At 41.3% G+C, this 17,852-nt stretch overlaps 1 pseudogene; it reads left to right on the top strand.

Annotated features, from left to right (window-relative positions):
- Nucleotides 1-270: 270 nt before the first annotated feature.
- On the top strand, nucleotides 271-17,562 carry LOC137769116 (ubiquitin-conjugating enzyme E2 R1 pseudogene; annotated as a pseudogene).
- The last annotated feature ends 290 nt before the right edge of the window (nucleotides 17,563-17,852 follow it).

Genomic DNA, 17,852 nt, shown 5'->3' with positions numbered 1-17,852 from the left:
TGTGTAGAGTGCCAAGATCTGCCTATACCTTTATTTCAGTCTCTAGGTATGACCTTGTTTTATGTTTCTGAACATTTGCAGGAGGCTTAGGGAGGCTACTGCCAGTAGAGGCTAGTGATGGATCACCTGAGGGCATGATACAATGTTACGATGAAGGTGCAAAACTGTGAACTAGTGAGCATGTGGTATAGTGAAGAGGCAGAGCACTTCAGGAGCTGAGTAATTGCAACATATGTGATTCTGAAAACATGAAATGGTGTATTTTAGTTCATGTCCTTAAGAAAATCCAGAAGTGACTCTCAGGAGGTGTTTGTTACCCCCAGTGACACCTCTGCTAAGGACATGTCAAGAAAAGCCTTTGCTGGGATGAAGGAAGCGGCTCTCACGGAAACTCCCAGACGTACTAAGAGTCTATTTCTTTCTACCATCATTTGATCCTTTCCTGTTGAATAAACTGTAGTCCACAGAAATTTGGAATTGCATTTTTATCCTGCAGCAGCTCTGCTATCCTTCAGTGGGAGAATATAGTCATTTTCTCATAAGATTCTCTTACCTGTCGTTATTAGGCTGACAAACCACTCTAGACCAGTATTTTGCAGATACTCTCATCTGGGTGAGCCTTTGATTCTCTGATCTATATTAGAGGTCAAAATAGGTCAAAAAATTAAGCATTTGGACAGGTAGAATATGTATTCAGGAACTAAGGAGCATACAGATTTTGGAAATTTATATATATAAAATGCTGAGGCCTAAAAACTCTCGCTATCTGATCTCAGGAACTAAAAATATTTGGAAAGCAAACAATACTTTTATACATTATCAGTTTGGACAGATTTCTTGTGTAGATCAATATGCAACTTATGTTTATTATTAAAGTATAAAATATTTATTTATCTCTTCTTAAATGTTTGGAATTTAAGATGAGAGATTTTTTCTGTAAATGTTGAGCTCACAGTCTGGAGTAAGAGGTTGCTGACTGCCATGTTGAAGGGCAAATGACAATATTTCATAGTCATATATAGTTAGGGCTAGCCGTCAAGATGCCATGAGGTGACCCTGGTTTTAAACCAAGTTTATCTCCCAATAAGGTGTTTTCTTGCCCCAGCTAAATTTAGTCATATGTCAATGTGTCTGTGAGCTATGAGCTGTTAGCTACTAGAAATTTAAGAAAGAAATATGGGAGGGAGGAGAGAAGATGGCGGAAGAGTAAGACGCGGAGATCACCTTCCTTCCCACAGATACAGTAGAAATACATCTACACGTGGAACTGCTCCTACAGAACACCCACTGAGCGCTGACAGAAAACGTCCGACCTCTAAACAGGCAAGAAACTCCCCCCGTACTTGGGTAGGGCAAAAGAAAAAAGAAATAACAGAGACAAAAGAATAGGGACGGCACCTGCACCAGTGGGAGGGAGCTGTGAAGGAGGAAAGATTTCCACGCACTAGGAAGCCCCTTCGCGGGCAGAGACTGCCGGTGGCGGAGGGGGAAGCTTCGGAGCCACGGAGGAGAGCGCAGCCACAGGGGTGCGGAGGGCAAAGCGGAGAGATTCCCGCACGGAGGATCGGTGCCGACCAGCACTCACCAGCCCGAGAGGCTTGTCTGCTCCCCCGCCGGGGCGGGCGGGGCTGGGAGCTGAGGCTCGGGCTTCGGTCGGATCGCAGGGAGAGGACTGGGGTTGGCGGCGTGAACACAGCCTGAAGGGGTTAGTGCACCACAGCTGGCTGGGAGGGAGACCGGGAAAAAGTCTGCAGCTGCCGAAGAGGCAAGAGACTTTTTCTTGCCTCTTTGTTTCACGGCGCGCAAGGAGAGGGGATTCAGAGCGCCGCCTAAACGAACTCCAGAGACGGGCGCGAGCCACGGCTAACAGTGCGGACCCCAGAGACGGGCGTGAGACGCTGGGGCTGCTGCTGCCGCCTCCAAAAATCCTGTGTGCGAGCACAGGTCACTCTCCACACCGCCCCTCCCGGGAGCCTGTGCAGCCCACCACTGCCAGGGTCCCGTGATCCAGGGACAACTTCCCCGGGAGAACGCACTGCGCGCCTCAGGCTGGTGCAACGTCACGCCGGCCTCTGACGCCGCAGGCTCGCCCCGCCTCCTCCGTACCCCTCCCTCCCCGCGGCCTGGGTGAGCCAGAGCCCCCGAAGCAGCTGCTCCTTTAACCCCGTCTTGTCTGGGCGGGGAACAGACGCCCTCAGGTGACCTACACGCAGAGGCGGGTCCAAATCCAAAGCTGATCCCCAGGAGCTGTGCGAACAGAGAAGAGAAGGGGAAATCTCTCCCAGCAGCCTCAGAAGCAGCGGATTAAAACTCCACAAACAACTTGATGTGCCTGCATCTGTTGAATACCTGAATAGACAACGAATCATCCCAAATTCAGGAGGTGGACTTTCGGAGCAGGATATATTAATTTTTCCCCTTTTCCTTTTTTTTGTGAGTGTATATGTATATGCTTCTGGGTGAGATTTTGTCTGTATAGCTCTGCTTTATAATAGCTTTATTTTACTTCACTATATTATAGCCTCTTTCTTTCTTTCTATTTTTTCTCCCTTTTACTCTGAGCCGTGTGGACGAAAGGCTCTTGGTGCTCCAGCCAGGCATCAGGGCCGTGCCTCTGAGGTGGGAGAGCCAACTTCAGGACACTGGTCCACAAGAGACCTCCCAGCTCCACGTAATACCAAACGGCGAAAATCTCTCAGAGATCTCCATCTCAACATCAAGACCCAGCTTCACTCAACGACCAGCAAGCTACAGTGCTGGACACCCTATGCCAAACAACTAGCAAGACAGGAACACAGCCCCATCCATTAGCAGAGAGGCTGCCTAAAATCATAATAAGGCCACAGACACCCCAAAATACACCACCAGACGTGGACGTGCCCACCAGAAAGACAAGATCCAGACTCATCCACCAGAACTCAGGCACTAGTTCCCTCCACCAGGAAGCCTACACAACCCGCTGAACCAACCTTAGCCACTGGGGACAGACACCAAAAACAACGGGATCTACGAACCTGCCGCCTGTGAAAAGGAGACCCCAAACACAGTAAGATAAGCAAAATGAGACGACAGAAAAACACACAGCAGATGAAGGAGCAGGGTCAAAACACGCCAGATTTAACAAATGAAGAGGAAATAGGTAGTCTACCTGGAAAAGAATTCAGAATAATGATAGTAAGGATGATCCAAAATCTTGGAAATAGAATAGACAAAATGCAAGAAACATTTAACAAGGACATAGAAGAACTAAAGAGGAACCAAGCAATGATGAGAAACACAATAAATGAAATTAAAAATACTCTAGATGGGATCAATAGCAGAATAACTGAGGCAGAAGAAAGGATCAGTGACCTGGAAGATAAAATGGTGGAAATAACTACTGCAGAGCAGGATAAAGAAAAAAGAATGAAAAGAACTGAGGACAGTCTCAGAGACCTCTGGGACAACATTAAACGCACCAACATTCGAATTATAGGGGTCCCAGAAGAAGAAGAGAAAAAGAAAGGGACTGAGAAAATATTTGAAGAGATTATAGTTGAAAACTTCCCTAATATGGGAAAGGAAATAGTTAATCAAGTCCTGGAAGCACAGAGAGTCCCATACAGGATAAACCCAAGGAGAAACACGCCAAGACACATATTAATCAAACTGTCAAAAATTAAATATAAGGAAAACATATTAAAGGCAGCAAGGGAAAAACAGCAAATAACACACAAGGGAATCCCCATAAGGTTAACAGCTGATCTTTCAGCAGAAACTCTGCAAGCCAGAAGGGAGTGGGAGGATATACTTAAAGTGATGAAGGAGAAAAACCTACAACCAAGGTTACTCTACCCAGCAAGGATCTCATTCAGATGTGATGGAGAAATTAAAACCTTTACAGACAAGCAAAAGCTGAGAGAGTTCAGCACCACCAAACCAGCTTTACAACAAATGCTAAGGGAACTTCTCTAGGCAAGAAACACAAGAGAAGGAAAACACCTACAATAACAAACCCAAAACATTTAAGAAAATGGGAATAGGAACATACATATCGATAATTACCTTGAATGTAAATGGATTAAATGCTCCCACCAAAAGACACAGGCTGGCTGAATGGATACAAAAACAAGACCCATATATATGCTGTCTACAAGAGACCCACTTCAGACCTAGAGACACATATAGACTGAAAGTGAGGGGATGGAAAAAGATATTCCATGCAAATGGAAATCAAAAGAAAGCTGGAGTAGCAATGCTCATATCAGACAAAATAGACTTTAACATAAAGACTATTACAAGAGACAAAGAAGGACACTATATAATGATCAAGGGATCGATCCAAGAGGAAGGTATAACAATTGTAAATATTTATGCACCCAACATAGGAGCACCTCAATACATAAGGCAAATACTAACAGCCATAAAAGGGGAAATCGACAGCAACACAATCATAGTAGGGGACTTTAACACCCCACTTTCACCAATGGACAGATCATCCAAAATGAAAATAAATAAGGAAACACAAACTTTAAATGATACATTAAACAAGATGGACTTAATTGATATTTATAGGACATTCCACCCCAAAACAACAGAATACACATTTTTCTCAAGTGCTCATGGAACATTCTCCAGGATAGATCATATCTTGGGTCACAAATCAAGCCTTGGTAAATTTAAGAAAATTGAAATCGTATCAAGTATCTTTTCCGACCACAACGCTATGAGACTAGATATCAATTACAGGAAAAGATCTGTAAAAAATACAAACACATGGAGGCTACACAATACACTGCTTAATAACGAAGTGATCACTGAAGAAATCAAAGGGGAAATCAAAAAATACCTAGAAGCAAATGACAATGGAGACACGACGACCCAAAACCTATGGGACGCAGCAAAAGCAGTGCTAAGAGGGAAGTTTACAGCAATACAAGCCTACCTCAAGAAACAGGAAACATCTCGAATAAACAACCTAACCTTGCACCTAAAGCAATTAGAGAAAGAAGAACAAAAAAACCCCAAAGCCAGCAGAAGGAAAGAAATCATAAAGATCAGGTCAGAAATAAATGAAAAAGAAATGAAGGAAACAATAGCAAAGATCAATGAAACTAAAAGCTGGTTCTTTGAGAAGATAAACAAAATTGATAAACCATTAGCCAGACTCATCAAGAGAAAAAGGGAGAAGACTCAAATCAATAGAATTAGAAATGAAAAAGGAGAAGTAACCACTGACACTGCAGAAATACAAAAGATCATGAGAGATTACTACAAGCAACTCTATGCCAATAAAATGGACAACCTGGAAGAAATGGACAGATTCTTAGAAATGCACAAACTGCCAAGACTGAACCAGGAAGAAATAGAAAATATGAACAGACCAATCACAAGCACTGAAATTGAAACTGTGATTAAAAACCTTCCAACAAACAAAAGCCCAGGACCAGATGGCTTCACAGGTGAATTCTATCAAACATTTAGAGAAGAGCTAACACCTATCCTTCTCAAACTCTTCCAAAATATTGCAGAGGGAGGAACACTCCCCAACTCATTCTGCGAGGCCACCATCACCCTGATACCAAAACCAGACAAAGATGTCAGAAAGAAAGAAAACTACAGGTCAACATCACTGATGAACATAGATGCAAATATCCTCAACAAAATACTAGCGAACAGAATCCAACAGCACATTAAAAGGATCATACACCATGATCAAGTGGGGTTTATCCCAGGAATGCAAGGATTCTTCAATATACGCAAATCAATCAACGTGATACACCATATTAACAAATTGAAGGAGAAAAACCATATGATCATCTCAATAGATGCAGAGAAAGCTTTCGACAAAATTCAACACCCATTTATGATAAAAGCCCTGCAGAAAGTAGGCAGAGAGGGAACTTTCCTCAACATAATAAAGGCCATATATGACAAACCCACAGCCAACATTGTCCTCAGTGGTGAAAAACTGAAACCATTTCCACTAAGATCAGGAACAAGACAAGGTTGCCCACTCTCACCACTATTATTCACCATAGTTTTGGAAGTGTTAGCCACAGCAATCAGAGAAGACAAAGAAATAAAAGGAATCCAAATCGGAAAAGAAGAAGTAAAGCTGTCACTCTTTGCAGATGACATGATACTCTACATAGAGAATCCTAAAGATGCTACCAGAAAACTCCTAGAGCTAATCAATGAATTTGGTAAAGTAGCAGGATACAAAATTAATGCACAGAAATCTCTTGCATTTCTATACACTAATGACGAAAAATCTGAAAGTGAAATTAAGAAAACACTCCCGTTTACCATTGCAACAAAAAGAATAAAATATCTAGGAATAAACCTACCTAAGGAGACAAAAGACCTGTATGCAGAAAATTATAAGACACTGATGAAAGAAATTAAAGATGATACAAATAGATGGAGAGGTATACCATGTTCCTGGATTGGAAGAATCAACATTGTGAAAATGACTCTACTACCCAAAGCAATCTACAGATTCAATGCAATCCCTATCAAACTACCACTGGCATTTTTCACAGAACTAGAACAAAAAATTTCACAATTTGTATGGAGACACAAAAGACCCCGAATAGCCAAAGCAATCTTGAGAACGAAAAATGGAGCTGGGGGAATCAGGCTCCCTGACTTCAGACTATATTACAAAGCTACAGTAATCAAGACAGTTTGGTACTGGCACAAAAACAGAAATATAGATCAATGGAACAGGATAGAAAGCCCAGAGATAAACCCACGCACATATGGTCACCTTATCTTTGATAAAGGAGGCAAGCATATACAGTGGAGAAAAGACAGCCTCTTCAATAAGTGGTGCTGGGAAAATTGGACAGATACATGTAAAAGTATGAAATTAGAACACTCCCTGACACCATGCACAAAAATAAACTCAAAATGGATTAAAGACCTAAATGTAAGGCCAGACACTATCAAACTCTTAGAGGAAAACATAGGCAGAACACTCTATGACATACATCACAGCAAGATTCTTTTTGACCCAGCTCCCAGAGAAATGGAAATAAGAACACAAATAAACAAATGGGACCTAATGAAACTTAAAAGCTTTTGCACAGCAAAGGAAACCATAAACAAGACCAAAAGACAACCCTCAGAATGGGAGAAAATATTTGCAAATGAAGCAACTGACAAAGGATTAATCTCCAAGATTTACAAGCAGCTCATGCAGCTCAATAACAAAAAAACAAACAACCCAATCCAAAAATGGGCAGAAGACCTAAATAGACATTTCTCCAAAGAAGATATACAGATTGCCAACAGACACATGAAAGAATGCTCAACATCATTAATCATTAGAGAAATGCAAATCAAAACTACAATGAGATATCATCTCACACCGATCAGAATGGCCATCATCAAAAAATCTAGAAACAATAAATGCTGGAGAGGGTGTGGAGGAAAGGGAACACTCTTGCACTGTTGGTGGGAATGTAAATTGATACAGCCACTATGGAGAACAGTATGGAGGTTCCTTAAAAAACTAAAAATAGAACTACCATACGACCCAGCAATCCCACTACTGGGCATATACCCTGAGAAAACCATAGGTCAAAAAGAGTCATGTACCAAAATGTTCATTGCAGCTCTATTTACAATAGCCAGGACATGGAAGCAACCTAAATGTCCATCGACAGATGAATGGATAAAGAAGATGTGGCACATATATACAATGGAATATTACTCAGCCATAAAAAGAAATGAAGTGGAGGTATTTGTAATGAGGTGGATGGAGTTAGAGTCTGTCATACAGAGTGAAGTAAGTCAGAAAGAGAAAAACAAATACAGTATGCTAACACATATATACGGAATCTAAGGAAAAAAAAAAAAAAAGCCATGAAGAACCTAGTGGCAAGACGGGAATAAAGACACAGACCTACTAGAGAATGGACTTGAGGATATGCGGAGGGGGTGGGGTGAGATGTGACAGGGTAAGAGAGTGTCATGGACATATATACACTACCAAATGTAAAATAGATAACTAGTGGGAAGCAGCCGCATAGCACAGGGAGATCAGCTCGGTGCTTTGTGACCACCTAGAGGGGTGGGATGGGGAGGGTGGGAGGGAGGGAGATGCAAGAGGGAAGAGATATGGGAACATATTGTATGTGTATAACTGATTCACTTTGTTATAAAGCAGAAGCTAACACACCATTGTAAGGCAATTATACTTCAGTAAAGATGTTTAAAAAAAAAAAAAAAGAAAGAAATATGCCCACAGGGATTTAGGTAAAGAGGTCAAAGCTTTTGTCAAAATTTTCCTGGAATGAAACACTGATGATCTGAACATTTCCTTGTATATAAATTTTATCTCTAAAGAATTAAATAGAACAATAATTATTGAACTCTAGTTAATGATATGCATGCTGAAGTGTCATGTTTGCAACTAACTTTGAAATGCATCCCAAAATAAGATAAATTGTAGGATGGGTAGAGGGACATGTATGTGGTAAATCCAGTATAGTAAAAGAGTAACTGTAGAATCTTAATGGGAGAATATTACTGTACGTTATACATTTTAATAATTTAATTTAGAAAAAAAAGGGACCAGCCAGGTCAAGAGTGGGAGCTAAGGGGAGCTATCATAAAATAAAGCTCAATAAAATACAACAAAGAGACTTAAGTCTGGTACCAATTTGGCAAAGAAGAATTATCCTATCTGTAAGATGAATGTGAAAATCAGATTCCAAGATAAAAATCTGGGTTTGAAGCCAATAAATGTTGATCAAAAAGCAAAGACAGAAGTTCACAGGTTCACAGGAACACTGATGGATAGATGTTACTTTTTTTTTTCTTTTTGCCTTAGACCTTGTCCCGGAGAGCATGTTTTTCTCAATTTTGAATGCAAGGTCTTCTAAACCAAGCATTTCATAAACATACTTGAACAAAATTTCCTAATTAACATATATTTCTGATTGTATATAATGCATCAAGATAGGCAATCATGCTTCATGATAAGCTTCCAATTGGATAAAACTCAAAATCACACTCTATCCTTAAAAGAAATCATTTCAATTGGGTAATAAGTGCTCACAATAAGCAGTTTTCCATGATTACAAAAAAAAAAGTTCTGATTGGGAAAATATGCTTACTATAGCAAGCTCTATGTAGCAGTTACATAAATTGTCCTTCATTTCTCATCCAATATACAAAATTGTTAGCTTTCTATGCTTCTTATGTGGTTGCATGTCCTTCTCTGAAGGGTCACATGACCTGGGTAACAGAGCATAGATAAACAAAGGCAGAAACAGGAGGCATGCTGAAAAATGGGCAGAATTATTCTCCTGAAGTCTCTCCTAGCTATGAAAAAGCTCTAGAATGTTTGGGATTAAAATCCACCTGATATTCATTTCTTCTTCCCCCTTCCTTGCTTGGTAAGAGGTTGATTTTCAATAAATGTGGTTAAATGAATGACTGATATAATTGGTAATCAGAAAGTTAAAGGGGGAGAAGAGTCCAAATTTAGGGAAGAATAGTACTGATATTAATAAACATATATTTGGTAATAGAAATAAAACATATAACAAGCATGTGTAAAAAATGGTTATGGTAAGTCAAGAAGAGAATTAAAATCAAACAAAGTTTAACTTATTGCTGGAACTAATGGTAAAGATTTAAAAGAGCAGTGTTCAGTTTCAACATGCTATTACCTCTTCTTTCCTTCCCAAACGCTGTTACCTGCTTCTTCTTCTCAACATCACAATGAACTGAACAAAGAAATGAGCCAGAATTTAAGACAATTATCTGCAGGAGCAGCAAAAACTATAAAGGTCTTATCAACAGGCCTGAAATGTTGATTAATTTCTGGGAGATATGAGGCTTGTCAGCCTTATAAGATAAGGTTGTTGTGCTGTCAGCTCGTTACACAACGTGAGCAAAAGCTGCTCAATGTAAAAGTGGGCAGTTTTCATCCAGTAAGTGTCTGTGTTTGTCCGGGCCTTGTGAGAAGCAAGCTATGAGAGAAAATGGGGAGGGATCCAAGGGAGGCTGGGAGAGCCATCAGATCAGGATTCAAATCTGACCCTGAGTGAGGAGAGAGGACAGGAAGGAAGCAATTGGGTGGAAACATCTTAGATTGAAGTTCAAAGGAAAGTTCATTTCCACAAGGCTGTTGAGGAGCCAAAGGCTGCTGTCCCAGGATTCCTGCTTCTCTAAGGAACAGGCCTGCCTTTGAGTCCCTGCCACTCTCTCTCATTGGTAGGAGCAGCCTGTGGGGAGTGTGGCTTCCATTAAAATGGGCAACAGATGTCAGAACACAGCAGCTGGGGCTCTCTGTGAACTCTGCTCCTCGCAGCCCAGGCCCGACTGTGCGCCCTCATGGCCTCCACAGCCCACACTTGCTCCACTCCACAGATTCAAGGAAATCTCCTCCATTGTCCCCACGGGCCTCTCTTCCTCAGGAAAATTTTAAATAATGTCAATAATTTGAATTTTGAATAGGGAGGTTTGTGAGAAGAAGAATAGATAGCCCCAGCCTCCGCAGTTGATCTGGGGGCCACCATTGTTCCCCATTCTCTCCCTCCTCCATTATTTGTTTCAAAATCCCCTCATCCCGGGCTATCACCTTGCCAGTTAATGGTGCTGTATACATGATGGTATGACCTAAACCTTCATTTCTGAAGGCAGTAAGCTCTTGACAATTACTCTCTTGGTCTGGTGTTGCTGCACTTGTCCATTCACAGTTACAGCGGGGCTGACTCCCATTTGTAAGAGCAGCCCTACCTCATCCTGGGATCAGTTTCAATTTCCCATGCCCGTGACTCCTCTTCTTTCCTCTGGGTCCTGGGAGCAAAGAATCCAAAGTGCCCAGGCAGCAAACACAGCTTGTACCTCGATGGTGCCCACAGTATATAACTGCCATTAGGAGGCATGGGAACAGCATCTCTCCAGTCAGAATCTATTGCTTCTTGCTAGATGAGACAACAAGTTCTGGTGGGATAACAAGTATTACTTTTGTGATATCTTTTGGACTTTTTCTTTTTCATTGGAATCCTAATGCCATGAAATCACCTTGGAATGAGCTATAATTTTCCCTCCTTCCAATGCACACTCAGATTGTTGAAAGAAATAAATGAAATAATGCATGTAAAAGAGATTAGTGCTTGACACAAAGGTAGGACTAAATAAATATTGAATGTTTATGCAAATCTTTCCCGATGATAAGCTATATTTATAATGAACACTGTATTTAATATTGCTATTGTAGCATCAGTTTTTCATTTAACACACAATAATAACAATAAAAAGCCAATTTGTGTCACACACAGCGCTTGGCATGAGCATGAAAAGGAAGGGGTTGCCTTTAAAACATTTAGCGTTGAACTCTGTGTTCTTGTGTCTCTCTTTTATACTCAGTCTATAAACATGCCATGGTGGCCCCTGTCTTACACAAATAACTTAGACCTTACCACTTAACAAAAAGTTAAAATATCCTTGAACATTTGAACATACTATTATTGAAATGAGGGCATTTGTTTTTTTCAGGAGAAATTACCAAAAAATGCATTACCCCAGAGTCATTTCATTATATTGTTTGTAGTTTGGTAAGTGGCACAGTTTTCAACTAGTTCATAATGGATGTTTAAATTTGCATCTAGATGTTACTCATATTTTGGATATTTAATAAAGCAAACAAGTATTCATCTTCCTGAAACTTTCTGTATTAAAAATATGGGATTTTTTAATTTCAGTGGCTGATTAAAACTTTTCACTTTATATCCTCTGTGGTTTACACTGTCTGATATTAATTAGCAAGAATTCATTAAAAAAGAGTGTATAGTATATCTCAGTGAAAAATCAGTACCATTAGTAACACCAAATTCTCATTCCCCAGAAGCAAAAAAAAAAAAAAGAAAATTATACTTTTTTCTTTGGTCTCTCTCTTGGTCCTGTCACAATATCTTGAATATTTTGAATATTTTGCTTTAAATAACATTCCTACCATGGTATTCTGTACAATTACAGTAAAAGCTCTATTCTTATTAAAAAAAATCAGCTTTGTAGCAGTGTTTAATTTACTGGAAAAAAAAAAGACTATTTGAGCAATGAAAAATCTCCTCTAAACAAAAAAATACCAGTTGAAGAAAAGAAATAAACATCTTAAATCTTTACAGTGAAAAGGTGAGACAAGGAGAGTCAGAGGAAGAAGGATAAAAGAATGGGCAAGGGAAGAAACAATAGGAAATCAGAACATAATTATTATGAGATATACAATGTTGGGGACATTTTCAAAGAACTTTTATTCCATGTTATAGTTCAAACTTAGCATATAAATAGCAAGTTCCAAAAATGGAACTTTAAACTATTTTCTCAATTATTGGTTTGGAGTTTGGAAGGGATGCAGTTCCGAGATTGTTCCTACTGACTCAAACATAGAAGGGGCCAGGACAAAAGGTTTTTGGAGGCTGACTCCAAAGAATTTTTAAACTTTTTTGTCACTTTTGAAATGGATGGTTTTACTATCATTTTTATAAATAATCCACTCCTCTTCCAGAAATATTAAAAGAATAAATTAATTTCCTTTTATTTTGTACATTATTATTTTCAGGATAGAAAAGTAGTGCTTATAATTTCGTGACCACAAAATAATAAATTAATTTGTATTACACTATAATGGATTGGGACCAGCTCTAGGGACTGAGCAAAGAGGGCAGGTTTTACGGGTGCCCTAAGGGAAGAGGATCCAAAATCTTACTAATGAATACATTTCCCATGTCGGCTGGCCATGGGACCTGAAATTCTCAGTAGAGTCACTGTCAAAATTTAGGATTCCAGAAAGCCTCAATAACAATGCAAATATTTCACCAGCAGTGAAAATACTAATCTACTATTATTAATTTTAAAAATTATAAATAGCTAGCTGCCACTTCTTAAAATATATGAATTTATTGAAAAGACATGAGAGGGAAATGCAGAAAGAATGTGTCAGGTCAGGTGTGGACTCAGGATACTGAAATAGCTTCTGAGATTGCGAAAGTGTAACAAATAAATCTGTGTTAGGTATTGTCATCTGGCACCTCTATGGAATGTTCTACTCTGTTCTACTCTCTTCCTGTTTAATCCCCCCTAAATCCTCCTTAAAACCTCCTAAATCATAGGGGCTGTATGGCTAAAAACTACATTTCCCAGATGCCCTTGCAACTAGTTTTCCAGATGAGATTAGCTTCCACCATTGAGATGTCCTCATTAGAGTTTAGAAAATGAAGGATGTGGGGGGTCATTCTTCCTTATTTAGTGGAGCAGGCCAATAAGCAGAATGCAGCAGATGTGCCACATGCAAGAGCCTCCTTGTCTGTCTACACCATTGAAATAGATGTGGGTGAAATGCCTCTGTGAGGTTGGCAGTGGTGCAGCACTTTCCTGACCACGAGGTGGCAGTAGCATTTCTTGACCTCTAACTTCTCACTCCAGAACAATTTTGTAAGCACCTTAATTCTGGTACTGAATTCCTTTCTGCTTAAAAACACTGAATGATTCTATTCCCTGCCATCAACACTGACAAACAAGCTCCAAGGAGTCAGGAATTAGGAATACTAAAGAACAAAGAAAGAAGGAAAATAGATGCAAAGCACCTGTAGCAATGCTAGCTAAACAAAAGAGTTGCTTCAACCAGGGAATTTATATGTGCCACTTAATAGGAAAGTAGCCAATCCCCATGAAATACAATGAGAATCCTCTGGACACAGTAAGGAGTGTAAGAGGGCAGCTACAAGTACAGGGTATTTGGGAGAGGCAGACTTTGTCTTAGGTCTGGATCTGAAGTGCCCCGCCTAAGGGCAGTAGACTTAGATGGAACAGAGCAATAACCTGGTAGAAGGAAGGAGAAACATGTGAGTAACTCACTCTCTCCACATGCAGCTTGTGGCTTGCTTGTATAGTTAAATATTAGAAAAGTTTGGCGCTGGTAAGATTTTTCATTTATACGTCAGCTTTGACAATTCAACATTTTATGGCACAGACTGATACCAGTGGCAAGATTATCTTTCAAACTTGTAAGTGTTAAGAATGTTTTTGTTAAGAAAGAGGGAAGAAAACTTGGTAAGAAATTGAGGCCTAGGTCTCTTGCTACACATCTTTGGTAAGAAGTGGTAAAATCCTTATAGAAGATTCTGGGGACAAGTCTTACCAATTGTCTTTGGAGGAAATAGACTTATCCCTAGGGGAAGTAGCTAAGTGGATAGACAGAGAATTCCAAGCTTCTATTGGCATCATTTACGAAAACTAAATCTCTAAAGGGCCAACTAGAAAATTGGAACAGAAAGAAATCAAACCTTTTTAAAATTACTGGAATGCCTTTTCTTCTTGTTCCTGTCGTCACCTGAGCAGATATATTTATTCACAAAGTAACTTGCTTATGACCATTGATCATCGAAAAGACTATAGAAGTAGTCAAGGGCCATGACCAGATGTCCAGGACATCCAGAGAGTAGTCTGTTTATTAAAAAGCTAGGACACTTTATGGAAAAGTTCTGCAGAGGCTGGTGATCCCTGCTACATAGATCCTCAGATTAAATAAGGGTGTCTTATCACTAACTCTAGATACTGATGAATGGAAGGGATTATTTGGGTTGACCACAGATGCCCAGTTATCTGCAAACGTTTGTGAGCAGTCTCATCAAGATGGCAAATCAACTAAATTGATGCAGTGGGTAAAGGTGAGAGTTTGCCAGACTTACTCTGAGAGCACAACTCTTATAGTCCCACTCTTTCCTTGACTAAGAAATAGAACCCTCCCTTTGAAGCACAGGAATATGTATTCTTAGGTTGTCATATGATGATCAAAAAGAGATATCCAATTTAATGCTAGTAACTGACCATGACAGAAGCTGTGAAGGGGAGTTCTCCAATCTCAAGCACCTTATGTAGCCAAGCTCTTGGATGCCAAGAAATTATTCAGGTGACACACCTGATTTACTAGACCTGTTATCATTCATGGTACTAAATAATGAGAAGATCTGTGTTATCCAAAAGAAAGTTGGTACTACCTAGGTGGAGGGAATTACAAAAGGATAAAAAGAACAATAACCAGCTTTATTGGGTGGGCTTTTAGAAGGCCGTTGAACAGCGTAAAGAAGAAGGGGGAAGTTGACAGAATCCCTACCCAAAAACTCATAACATATTGTCATCTTTTGGGAGCTAAGAGAGCATCTTCAAAGCTAAATTTGACCCTTGCTCCTCAAAAAAGGTCCCTTCAAATTCACTCCATATATTGCAGCTTGGATAAATTCAGATTTGCCTATTTCAGGATCAAATAGGATATAGCAATGTCTGCCTGTTACCAGGTTTTAACTGGACATGGTTACTATTGCTTGAGTCCTTCTTGGTAATAAATAATAAGCAACAACAATTACCTTTTTGGTAGTAAATATTAAGATGGTAGCAAGAGATCACTACTTTAAATAAGAAAATGGTTGAAACTAGAGTATTGATTCCCATTAACTCTTTTTTTAAACAGCCCTATCTAACTTAATAAATAAGACAGTCTGTTCATGGGACCAACATGGAGACAGACAGACTAACAGGGATTAAATAAAGAATTCCCCTTTGGATGAGATCGTGAGAAGAAAGAAGTTAAAAGATTTACACATGCTTGTGTCCCAGGCATTACTCATCAAATGCTTTTTCTGCATGTATTAAGATGATCATATGATTTTTATCTTTTCTTTTATTGATGTAGTGGTTGTTGAACCATCCTTGCATCCAAGGGATGAATACCACTTGATCATGGTGTATGTATCTTAATTTATTGTCGAATTCAGTTTGCTAATGTTTTGTTGAGAATTTTTGCATCTGTGTTCATCAAGGACATTAGCCTACAGCTTTTGTTTCTGGTAGTGTTCTTATCTGGTTTTGGTATCAGGCTAATGCAGGCCTCAAGAAACGAATTTGAAAGTGGTCCCTCTTCTTCAATTCGTTTGGAAGAGTTTGAGAAGGACTGGTGTTAATTTTTCTTTAAATGTTGGGTAGACTTGACCAGTGAAACCACCTGGTCCTGGGATAGAAAAAATTTAATGTAATCAGCAAGTGGATCTGAGTAGTGCAGGGAGAAGATTGTAATGTATGCTAGCGGTGCTATTGGTACCCTGCCCAAATACCCCTTAAGGTGAGGAGTACATCTTCCCTAGCTTACGTGAGTGTTGGCAAATATCAACTCACACCTGCTCCCCTATCTGGAGAATTTCCCTCAGCCAAATGGAAGCCAGTTTGACTGGGAGGCTACATGCCAGCCCCATCCATCTCCCTGAGGTAGAACCTGGCCAAAGACTTTCAATCGACTGCTCTGCCCGCCTCTAGCTGGACTAAGTCTATAGTACCTTTCCTGAAAAACTTCACAGTGATATCACACTAGGCACTCTCCAGACCCAATTCTTTTCCCCGCACCATATCCTGCTTCCCTCACTTTCTCCTGAGAGCGTTCCCACAATAAACACATGTGTAAGAATCCCTGTATCAAGCTTTACTTCTAGGCAACCTGACCTGTAAGGCTTGGGGACAAAATTAACATAATAGGAGTCTGAGCAAACGAGGAACCAAAGGAGTAGAGTGAAGGCAGGCAGACGGAAGGCGAATTTTCTCTACTCAACAATTTTCCATGGGTTTACACTAAAGAGAGTCAGTGCCACTGGACACATATACAACAAAAGTATACAAAAATTACTGAAGAAATGAGTGAATTATAAACACAGAAACAAACTACTGTAAAAGTACCATAGGCAGGTGGAGCGCCCGGGGGCCCCAGGCGGCACGGAGAAGGAAGGCGGCCCCGCCCGGGCCTCCGACCTGGCCCTCGGCCCGCGGCCCCGCGCACCCCGGCCCCGGGCCCGGCCGCCACCGCCCTAGCCCGGCCGCTGGTGCCCAAGTTCACAGAAGGCGCTGCTGCTGGAGCTCGAGGGACTGCAAGAGGAGCCGGTGGAGGGCTTCCGGGTGACCCTGCTGGACGGGGGCGACCGGTACAACTGGGAGGTGGCCACCTGCGGGCCTCCCAACACCTACGACGAGGGCGGCTACTTCCAGGCGTGCCTCAAGAGCCCCATCGACTTCCTTACTCCCTCCGGCCTTTCGGTTCCTGACCAAGATATGGCACCCCAACATCTAGAGACTGGGGACTGTGCCTCTCCATGCTCCGTCACTCAGTTTGTGACCCCCCCGGCGCGGTGAGCTGCCCTCGGCGCGGTGGGACCCCCACCCAGAACATCAGGACCATCCTCCTCGGCGGCGCCACCTCCCTCCTCCACCGACGCAGCACCTCACCGGCCAACGTGGACGCCTCCGTGATGCGCAGGAAGCAGGAAGCGGGAAGCGAGCGAAGGCAGGACCGGCAGCACGCGGACATCACCCGCAAGCAGGTCCTGGGGACCGAGGCGGAGGCGGAGCGGCGCGGCGCGCAGGTGCCCACGACTGGCCGAGTCCCGCATGACGACCGAGGCCCCGGCACCCACCAGGGCTCAGAGCTCCTCCACAGGACGACGAGTACGAGAGAGGACGGCGAGGCCGAGACACGGCTGCTTCCGGCACGACGAGGACGACCCGGGCAACGAGGGGTCCTGACACCGCGTCCCCACGTATAGCCTTACAGATTTTACCTCAAAAAAAAAAAAAAAGGTAATATAAATATCTTAGTCATATTAAATAATTTATGCCTCAGAATGCTGTTGCGAAATCTTAGAGCAATCCCTTAAGGTCTCCAGCTACTGCTTAGCGATTATCACAGTTTCTGTGAGTCGTTGGTTTAAAACCTCTGGATTAAACCCATGCAAGGCCCCGCTCTCACATGTATATTCCCTACAAAAGGATATACCCCTCAGTTCTTCGCACACATCCTCAATAAACTACGTGTA

Source organism: Eschrichtius robustus, chromosome 9 (assembly GCF_028021215.1).
Source record: "Eschrichtius robustus isolate mEscRob2 chromosome 9, mEscRob2.pri, whole genome shotgun sequence".
Lineage (NCBI taxonomy): Eukaryota > Metazoa > Chordata > Mammalia > Artiodactyla > Eschrichtiidae > Eschrichtius > Eschrichtius robustus.
The sequence above is the reverse complement of the archived record's forward strand: the minus strand, read 5'-3'. Positions and strand labels throughout refer to the sequence as shown.